Source organism: Eptesicus fuscus, chromosome 15, assembly GCF_027574615.1.
Source record: "Eptesicus fuscus isolate TK198812 chromosome 15, DD_ASM_mEF_20220401, whole genome shotgun sequence".
Classification (NCBI taxonomy): domain Eukaryota; kingdom Metazoa; phylum Chordata; class Mammalia; order Chiroptera; family Vespertilionidae; genus Eptesicus; species Eptesicus fuscus.
In genome coordinates, this window is record NC_072487.1 from 9,681,025 (window position 1) to 9,691,422 (window position 10,398).

Here is a 10,398-nt window from a genome sequence, read left to right on the forward strand (position 1 = left end):
GAAGTGGGGGTAATTTTCTTTTTTTAAAGACAAACTAGAGGCTCGGTGCACAAATTTCTGCACCAGTGGGGTCCCTCGCCCTGGCCTGCAGGATCTGGCCAAAACTGGCTCTCCAACATCCCTTTGAGAGGTCCCGGATTGTGAGAGGGTTCAGGCCAGGCTGAGGGATCCCACCAGTGCATGATCAGGGCTGGGGAGGGACCACAGGAGGGCTCCAGGGCATGTTTGGCCCATCTTGCTCAGTCCCGATCAGCTGGACCCCAGCAGCAAGCTAATCTACCGGTTTTGAAGTTTATAAAAGGAATGCCTGTGGAGTGGTGTCAAAATTTCAAAAACTTTCAAAAAAGACTGGTATCCTGGGAGTCTCTCCAATTTCATACTATAGTCTTGTTTTTTCTAACGTTTTTCTCTCCTTCCAAAAATATCATAATGATCTTGCTTTCACTCTCCTTTTAAAGCAATGCATTGAGAAAAGATAAGTGCTTAACATTTTATAGCCTCTGTGCAGTTAGTGTTTCCGTATTTTCAATTCATAATTTAATCTCATTTTTAGAGTTACTTAGGAAATGTCCATCTGGTGACACTCTGACTTCAGTTTTCACTTGTGCCATGACCCCAAAGCTTGCTTTGGCTCATAACTTTAATTTATCTTAAAAATCTTAAACAAGTCACTTAGCTTCCAGGACCCTCTCTTTCCTCAGTGAGAGATTGTATTTAATAGGACTGTAAATGGAATCCATATCCTCTCATGACTTGGTGCCTGAATCCTTCCAGATCTCCTGTCATTATGGTCATGCTCTTTGTGCAAAACGTTTTACCAATCTACAGTGTTATCCATATTTGGGCAGAACTAAGTTTAGCAAACACTTTTATATTAATGAGTATAATATATTGAATCAATTTATCACAATTGATAATACACCGATCCCTTAACTGAGCATTGATGAAAATAAACCAAAGTGTACAAATTTACTTTCTGTTCTAAAGAGAAGATATTTATATAACATATGCAAAACAGTGACATAAAGTAAATGCCTATAACACATAAGTATTATATTTAAGTTCACTATCACAAATTAAGTTAAGATGTCAAACCAACTTCGGGCAGTGTACCTTATTAGCCAATCTGCATATTGAAACTACATGAGTCTCCTCAGAGTACAGCTTTCAAGACTTTGCCAGGCTTCTTCCTCTGACTCCCAGAACTGGAATATTCTCACTGTTTATTTAAATTCTACTCCTGGATCAATGATAATGCCATCCTATACTTCCTCTGAAGAAACATCTCTTTGCTTAGGAGAATTATCATATGTACTAGCAAATTATAGAGTATCTATTCTGTTTAGGATGCCAGTTGATTGACATTTGTACAACTTAGTATGGACTTCTTTTTAAATGAGTCAGAGTTGAGGTATCCTTGTCTCAATCTCCCTGATAACATTTAGGATAAAAGTAAAAGAAATAATTACACCTTTGGGAAAATTAAAAAATATATAGATGCTAAAACATAATATAAAAAAGTAGGCTGTTAAAATCAGTAAAAATGTAATCTGACTAAGGGCAAGACTGCCTTTGTAGATAGATCACCAGAAAAATGAAAATTTCTCTTAAAAAGTAAGAGAAGCCCTCTTTGGATATTCACATCAATGACCCACTGCTTAAAAGGCTATGCAAGCCAGTGAGAGCAGGCTGCCAAAATACCCATGATTCCTTTTTTTTTTTTAACATATTTTATTGATTTTTTATAGAGAGGAAGAGAGAGGGAGAGTTAGAAACGTCGATGAGAGAGAAACATCAATCAGCTGCCTCCTGCACACCCCCTACTATGGATGTGCCCGCATCCAAGGTATATGCCCTTGACCGGAATCGAACCTGGGACCCTTGAGTCCGCAGGCCAACGCTCTATCCACTGAGCCAAACCGGTTAGGGCTACCCATGATTCCTTATTTAAAACATGACATGAAAAATGGCAGAGCTATTGGAGGACATATGCATATGCCATATTTTATATACATATTTTTAGGTATGGAAAAGTAAGGGAGAAGACATAATGATAATTTGTACACTTGGATCTTGGTCATATGATACAAAGTAAATTCCAAACCACTATGTAAAGAGTTCTTTAAAAAATAAATAGTTTGTAAGGAAGCATTTGAGATAACCTTATTGAAATTTAAGAAGGGGTCAGTGGTGGGAGAGGGAAGAGGACATATATAATACTTTCAACAATAATAATTTTAAAAAAAATAAATTTAAATTACTTGACTCCATCCAGGGAGAAATGGGCATCCTGAAACTTAAGCATACAGGACGAGAAATAAAGCCAAATTAAACTAAAATATAAAAAACTAGAATAAAAAAGACATAGGAGACAGATGAAGAATCCATGAATGCATAATTGGGATATCCAGATAATAGAAAAAAATAAAATTAACATATCAAAATAAAACAGGAAAACATATTTTCCTTTTGTATAAAAGATCTGAAGCTTTAAAGTACATAGTTTTTAAAAATTTGCAATAAATGCTTAACATTTTATAGTTAATTTCTGATTTTGGAAGTTACTGTAAGACTTATATGGTAATCAAAGCCAACAAAAGAATTTTACAAGAGGGATAACTTTTCTTAATCTCTTGGTGCCACCTCCCTCCACCCAGAAAACTTTTTGTCTCTAAGCTAGTTCCAGAAATTTACCAAGAAGGAAAACAAGATAATAAATAAATGTTATCCCAGAAATGTTATAGCTAGCTGAGCTGCAATTCTGTTATTAACACTGCAAGGATTATGTGTTCCAGAATGTACAAGTCTGAGGACTAGTAGATCCCGGAATATTTCTTGAGAAAATTGTTTTTGAAGATGAAATTCAGTCAAAGAAGTGTTTCAATAAAATTGACTATTGAAATATAAAAAGTTAACACTGGATATTTGATCACTGAACAAAATGTAAGTGAGATTATAATTTACCTATATATGCATGAGCATAATAGAAATAATGGATTTGTGATTGGATAACTATAATCATTGAATAGATATTTTAACTTTTTCTCTACTTACAAAATATTTAGTTTCTTACTTTGTCTTCTCTGGGGCTAGCTGTTCTTTGATAGTTAGCAATAACAAATTTCAAAAGCAAAACAGGAAAAAAAAATGGAGGTATAGAAGTTAATGAGGAAATGAAAAATAGGTCGTTGGCCTTGGGGAGAAACTGGCTTTCAAACAAAACTGAAAAAAGGAGGAGTGTACCAGTGAGTTGGTAGAGAGGAGCTAAGATAGATGTGAAGTGTGATAAAAATGTATGGTATATAAAAGGAAATTCTGGGACAATTGCTATATACTATGCAATTGTATTTACTTAATGTTGAAAAATAAAATAATTTAATTAATTTTGAAACTGTTTTTCAGGTATTGGGCCATGTTATTGTCAGTTTAATTGTTGACGAAACACTAATAGACTAAACAACTTTAATCATGGCTTTAAGTTGGTGTATTTTTCAAAAATAACTTAGGAATATCATTGGATGTGTAGGATATTGTTGGAACATTATAAGTGAATTGAATGTTTTTATATTTTTTTGCAGTTTTTTATTCCTCTTTTTAATTTTTTCCCCATTGCAGTTTACATTCAATATTATTTTGTCTTAGTTTAAGGTGTACAGAGCAAAGATAGTGATTAGACAATCATATACTTTACAGTGTTCTCCTGATATTTCCAGTACCAATCTGGCACCAAACATAGTTATTATACTGTTATTGACTATATTCCATGCTATACTTTACATCCCCATGACTATTTTGTAACTACCAATGCAACCTATCCCACCATTGTTTTAACATTATTTCTGTAAATGATGATTTTTAAATTCACATGTAGCTATGGATAAACATTCTGTTTACTTAAAAGATTCTAGCAGCTAAGTTCAAAGGAAGCAGACTGCAGCCTTCAGGCATTTCAGTTCCAGGAAGTTTACTCACCTTCAAAAACCAGATTATTATGGGAGTAAACTGTGCAGACTTGCACACAGCACCCTCAACAGAGCCCACAACCCATTCCAGTTTCCTTTGCTCTGCCTTCCCCTTCCCCTACCTGCACTGAGATGTTTAGACAACCTTTGGGTCAAGAATCCCCCATCTTCTCAAGCTGCCAGCTCTTGAATAGACTGACTACCCTTCCATCAGTTCCTATCTTTTGGTTCTGGAATATATATATACTAGTGGCCCGATGCACGAATGAAGATTTGTGCAAGAATGGGCCTTCGTTCCCCTGGCTGCTGGCACCGTCTTCACTCCGGCCCAGAGCCGCCTTTCTGCCTTCCCACACTGCCCAGAGGCCCTGAGTGGCTGGGGTGGTGCGGAATGCCTGTGTCGTTGCCATGGAGATGGCGCAAGCATCCCACCCCGTTCCCGGCTGCTTGGCGCCTGTGTATGCAAATTAACCCACCATCTTTGTTGGGTTAATTTGCATACTCACTCCTGATTGGCTGGTGGGCATCGTGAAGTTACGGTCTATTAGCATGTTACTCTTTTATTAGGTAGATATCTTGAGTGGCAAGCAGTTGAACCTGGGTTTGATTTTACCCATTTGTGCTTCTTAATCTCTTCACCTTATACATCCAACCCCAACACCCCTCACCTCTGGCAACCAGCAGTCTGTTCTCTGTATCTGTGAGTGAATATTTATTTTGTTTCTTCATTTATTTTGTTCTTTAGATTTCACATGTAAGTGAAATCATATGGTATTTGTTTTTCTCTGACTGAATATTTCACTTAGTATTATTCCCTCTAGGACCATCCAAGCTATCACAAATTTTAAGATTTCATTATTTTTTTATGACCAGTAATATTCCATTGTATATATGTACCACTGCTTTTTTTATCCAGTTGTTTATTGATGGTCACTTGGGGTATTTCTATATCTTGTCTATTGTAAATAATGCTGCAAAGAACATCGGAGTACATATATTCTTTCAAATTAGTGTTTTTGGTTTCTTCAGAAATATACCTAGAAGTGAAATTACTTGGTCATAATAAAATTCCATTTTAAAATTTTGGAGGAACCTTCATACAGTTTTCTGTAGCAACTGCACCCATATGACTTCTCACAATTCACAAGGGTTCCCTTTTCTCCACATCCTCACCAACACTTGTCTGTTGATTTGTTAATGATAGCCATTCTGACAGGTGTGAGGTGGTATCTCATTGTGGTTTTAATTTGCATTTCTCTGATAATTGGTCATGTTAAGCATCTTTTCATGTCTGTTGGCCATCTGTCTGTCCTCCTTGGAGAAGTGTCTACTGAGGTGCACTGCCCATTTATTATTTGGGTTGTTTATTCGTTTGGTTTTAGTGTTGAATTGTATGAGTTCTTTATATATGTGGGTATTAACCCCTTATTGGATGTATCATTTGGTGGCTATCTTCTCCCATTTAGTAGGTTGCCTTTTGTTTTGTTGATGGTTTCCTTTGCTGTCCAAAAACATTTTAGTTTGAAGTGCCATTTGTTTATGTTTTCTTTTGTTTCACTTGCTGGAGTAGATATACCTTTTCATCTTTTGTTTCTAGAGGGTCAATAAATTAAACTGAAATTCATAAGTAATAGAACTTTAGATACATTATTTAAAGATAAAGGGAAACCACTAGAAGTATTATGCATAATAATATGAAGAATCTAATTGGGTTTTAGATTGGAAAAGTATACTTAGAATTACATAATTAGCTTATAGTAGTATGGTTATAACAATTGCTTTTTGTTTTTTGTTTTGTTTTGTTTTTTCATTTTTTAATTAAGGTATTATATGTGTACATATCTGCTTTTTGTTGTTAATGTATTTTATTAATCTCACCCCCTCATAATCCAGCCATACCAGAACTCCCAGGACTCCATGTACCTTCTGAAGGAAATTCTGCTTCAGGGTCATAGCAGGCATCCCTTATTCTTAATGCCTGTCCATGACAATGGTAAAGATTTTGAATAACACTGCTGAGGTTAAATTAGAAATACAGATTTCTTCATTTTCAAAAAAGAGAATGTGTAGGGATCTTCAAAACTGAATCATTTAAAAATATGCTTATGAAGTAAACAGGCTGTATGTGGTTCATTCACATTTTATAATGAAAAAAAAAACAGATATATTAAGAGCTCTATCATTTTTAAAGCATTTACACATGGATTATGTTATGTGATCCTTAGAATAAACTTTTGGGGACAGTTAAAATGCATTAATAAATGGCTGAGCTGAGATTATAATCCAGATGTACTGTATTTTAAATCTGTAAGCCACTTAATCTGTAGAATACTACTGTATTTATAAAAAGGTTTAAAGTGGTTTTAATTTAAAAAATAAAAGAGGAAAGCTACAGTCAAGGTAAAAGGCCATGTACGAAGGAAGGAAAACATTTCTTAGTGTGTTTTATCTCCCTAATAAAACAGTCTAGTGCTTGAGATTAGGTTCCGCATGGCATACTCTTAGATATTCTCATCAGTAAGTAATTCAGTAAATGCACAAATGTTTTGGTCATATGTAATTCTGCTTCATTTCTAACATGACAATTTATTTTATCTGTCATTTAAGAGAAGGCAAAACAGCAAAATCAATGGCCTGTTGAGTACACATACCATACACACATGCAGAGACCTTCTTGCCCCTTAAATAATTAAGAGTCTCCTACAAAATACATGTTGGCTTGTTTTCATTAGCTGAATTAACTTTTAGTGTTAAAGTGTATTCATTGCATATTTTTGATCACTCAAAGAATCAGATACAAAATAAGAAATTCTCTGTAACCTTTATTGCAATATAAAAATGTAGGCAAATATTCCTAAATTAAAGTTATATTTCCAAAACAATAATTTTATAGTAATTTTGAGAGAAAATTATTATCTACTTTCTTTTATATAAATCTTCTGTAAAACATTTGCAGGCATGTATTATGTCATTTTATATTTGATGTCTTCTATTGGTCAAGTTATGTCTATGTAAAGTAAAATGATACAGCTTTCAAATATAAGCAAAAATAAACTTAAAATGATAAACCTGTAAGGAAAAGATGGTATGGATTTAGTGCATCAGCTATTACACATTGCATCAAAAATAGTAATGGTATACCAATGATTAATTAAATGTCATGTCCTCAAAAAGTGTATAAACCAGGAGCCAGAGGGTAGAAATAAAAAAATAATAAATTAATTAAATAAACTATATGAGACCCAAGAAACCCCTATAATTTGGAACAAGTAAATTAAAGAAAATGTTTATCCTATTATTGTATGAGATAGGAATAAGACTTTATGAAAGATACAGCCCATGCTGAACATACGCGGGGGCTAAGATCAACAGGAATACTATATCAAAGAATGAAGGTGAGACTAGGTTGGGCTTAATTTCACTTCATTGTTAGTTCTGACAGATTAGTTGGGTTTTGTTGTTGTTGGTTTTTTTTTTACCTTGTGGGAATACTCAGTGCCATAAGTAATTGATTATTTCACCATTGCCAAGGATTATGTCATAGTAAGTTACTTACTATGCCATTAACAGGGAATGTACAGGACATAGCCATTGTCCCATTTAGCTAGTCTAGAACCAAAGAGAGATGAGACTAATGTTAATGGAATTGCAAAGGTTTGAAAGAAAGCAGAGGGGGGGGGTGAGAATGGGGGGCATTAGCATCAGATGATATAGATAGATAGATAGATAGATAGATAGATAGATAGATAGATGATAGATAGATAGATAGATAGATAGATAGATAGATGATAGATAGATAGATAGATAGATAGATAAGAAAAATGTACTAAAAGAAAGCAGAAATACTTACAATTTCCAAAGGGGATTTGATCTTCCAACTCTTGGCTATGCCCCCACAGGCAGGTTTTATGCCTTATATACCTCTGAATTCGCAGTAAGTGACACAATGTCGGTCCTACATAGCTATGGCAGGAGAGATTCCATTTGTGAAACAAGCCCCTTATTCTCCATTTCTCTCACTCTTAAATGCCTCTTTAAAGCAAAAATTCAGTGCACAGTATTAGGAAATGCAAAACAAAGCCGAGGCTTCTTAGAAGTAATAGCAAAATAGCAGGGTACTTTATTTTAAGTAAGATATTTCCAACACCTTCTTCACTAAAAGTATGTAAAATACCCCTTTACCTAATTGGATTTTTTTGTAAGCATATTACCATGCCAAAAGTGTGAATAAAATTAAAGGCAAATAGATTTTAGAAACAAATAAAGACTTTTAAGGAATATTATAGATATCTAGGCCAAAAGAGCTGCAATTAAGAAAAATGAGGGTTGCTGTTTGGGGCCCTCTGCCTTATCTGGGCACCAGCAATCTGAGTGTTTGATGGAGATGACCCTGATTATGAAGTGGAATTGAATATGTGGATGTCCCACATGAAAAGATGAGCTTCAATTCTTTAATTCATGTCAGCATGACCTCAGAGACTGTTCCTCTTTCTTGCCTTTCGCTTTACAAAAGCATTATTAAAGCCTATCCTATTTTGAAGGAAATACATAGCTAGCTGGACAGTTCTTGATTGTAACAAATTTATTTAAAAGTAGCAGAGGTAGCCTTGGCCATGTAGCTCAGTTGGTTAGAGTGTCGTCCTGATACACCTAGGTTGCGGGTTCTGTCCCTGGTCAGGGCACATATAAGAATCAACCAATGAAGCACAAATAAGTGGAACTGGTAGAGTAGGCAGGTAGGAAGAAATGAGCTGGGAGAGGCAGTTGGGGCTTGGAGGAAATAAGTGTGAGACATGACAAACTGAGAACAGACAATGGAGGTGGCAGGCCTATGTGAACAGGAACAGTACAGAGCCCCTCCAGGATGTGGCCCACTAGAGGCATAACACTTAAATGAAGGAGCCTTGTAGCTTAAACATACATTTTTTGAGACATGAGGGAGGGGATGACTAGCTCCTTGCCTAGGGGAACTCCGGCCTAGGGGTATAAATCCTCTAACCTCCCAAATATCAGTTGGGTCTCAGCAAGCTGAGCTGCCCACTCAGGACACTCGGTGAGGTTTCAGATGGCTGAGTTGCCTGCTTAGGTCCTATGTGAATGCATTGCTTTCCTACAAATAAATGCTCACCAGCTTTTGCTGCTATTTGTAGTCTCTTGTTTGAATTTGTTCCTACAAGCAAGACAAGAATTGGGGGCACAGAATACTGTCTCTGGCCAGAGGTTATCTCCTGCTAGAGACCCCCTTAACCACTGCTGACATAACAACAAATTGATGTTTCTCTCTCACCTTCCTCTCTATCGCAAAAAAAAAAAAAATAATAATAAAAAATGAAAGATATCAGGGGTAAAATGTTGTAATGTTATTTAAGTTATTTTTAATATTAGCTCAATATTCTAAAAAATCCTTCAGTATTGGAGCTCTTACATTTTTTAAATTTCTGAATATCAGTAAGCTGGTTCAGCTATTATTAAAGTACTTATTAACTCCAATGTAATTATTGTCTCATCTTCATAACACATTAACTACATCCAAAGAGTCAACTGTGCAAGGAGGAAACTGATGTCAAGCTAGAATCTCTGTAAAACTCCCCATTGTACACTACTGTCCCTTTAATATTTCATAGGCCTATATGTAGCTGGTAAATTATTCAAGCCACCTTCGTTTCTTGAACATCACATCTTTTTCTCTATGGGTTTTGTCAAAGGGTCTGCAATGTGGTGTGTACAGAGAACCTGGTGCTATATTAAGATGCATGAGCTGAGCTCAGGAGGAACTGACAGGCTTTGCCAGAGCATTAAACAGACACCTTCATGTGCACCTTTGCTAGGGAAGAGAATACCTGTGCTGGAAAAAATAGCCTGCCCAACCAAGAATTGCTTTTACCACAACAAATTATTCAACTCTTCTCTTTAAAAAGAAACATGCCGATATGTGTGTTTTAAATATTTTCTCTAAAATCTTTTAATGTAATTTATTAAAGAGAAAGAAATGTCTCCTGTGGCTGTTTCTTTGTACCTCCTGCAAGTTTTGGGGGGTTGCCTAAGGCACATCCTATCTAATAAAACAGTAATATGCAAATTGACCATACCTTCGCTATGCCCACAGCCAATCAGAGCGAACAAGATGGCGGTTAATTTGCATATGCTGAGGCAGGGAGGAGTGAAGAAAGCAGAAAGCATGGCGGCTGCGCGGGTGGGCGGTGGCGCAGCTGTGGAGCACGCGGCTGTGGTGGCCTCAGAGGCGGTGGCGGGCAGTGTGAGCAGCGGCGGGGCATGGCGGGCGGTGTGCGAGGCCGTGGTGGCCTTGGAGGTGGTGGTGGCTGCGGGCGGGGCGTGGTGAGGCAGGTGGCACGTGGTGGGGTGGGTGGGCGGGTGGAGCATGCAGCAGCAGCTCGCGGGGCTGAGGGTGATCAGAGGTGTGCGCGGCGGGTCAGGG

The 10,398-nt window shown here is 36.6% G+C and overlaps 1 long non-coding RNA gene across 1 annotated transcript in view; it reads left to right on the plus strand.

Annotated features, from left to right (window-relative positions):
• LOC114228113 (uncharacterized) overlaps positions 1-9,884 on the plus strand; it is a 151,335-nt gene extending 141,451 nt beyond the window's left edge. Inside the window, exon 4 of the long non-coding RNA XR_008558300.1 lies at positions 9,668-9,884. This is a non-coding gene — a long non-coding RNA (uncharacterized LOC114228113). The remainder of the gene's footprint in view (positions 1-9,667) is intronic.
• The last annotated feature ends 514 nt before the right edge of the window (positions 9,885-10,398 follow it).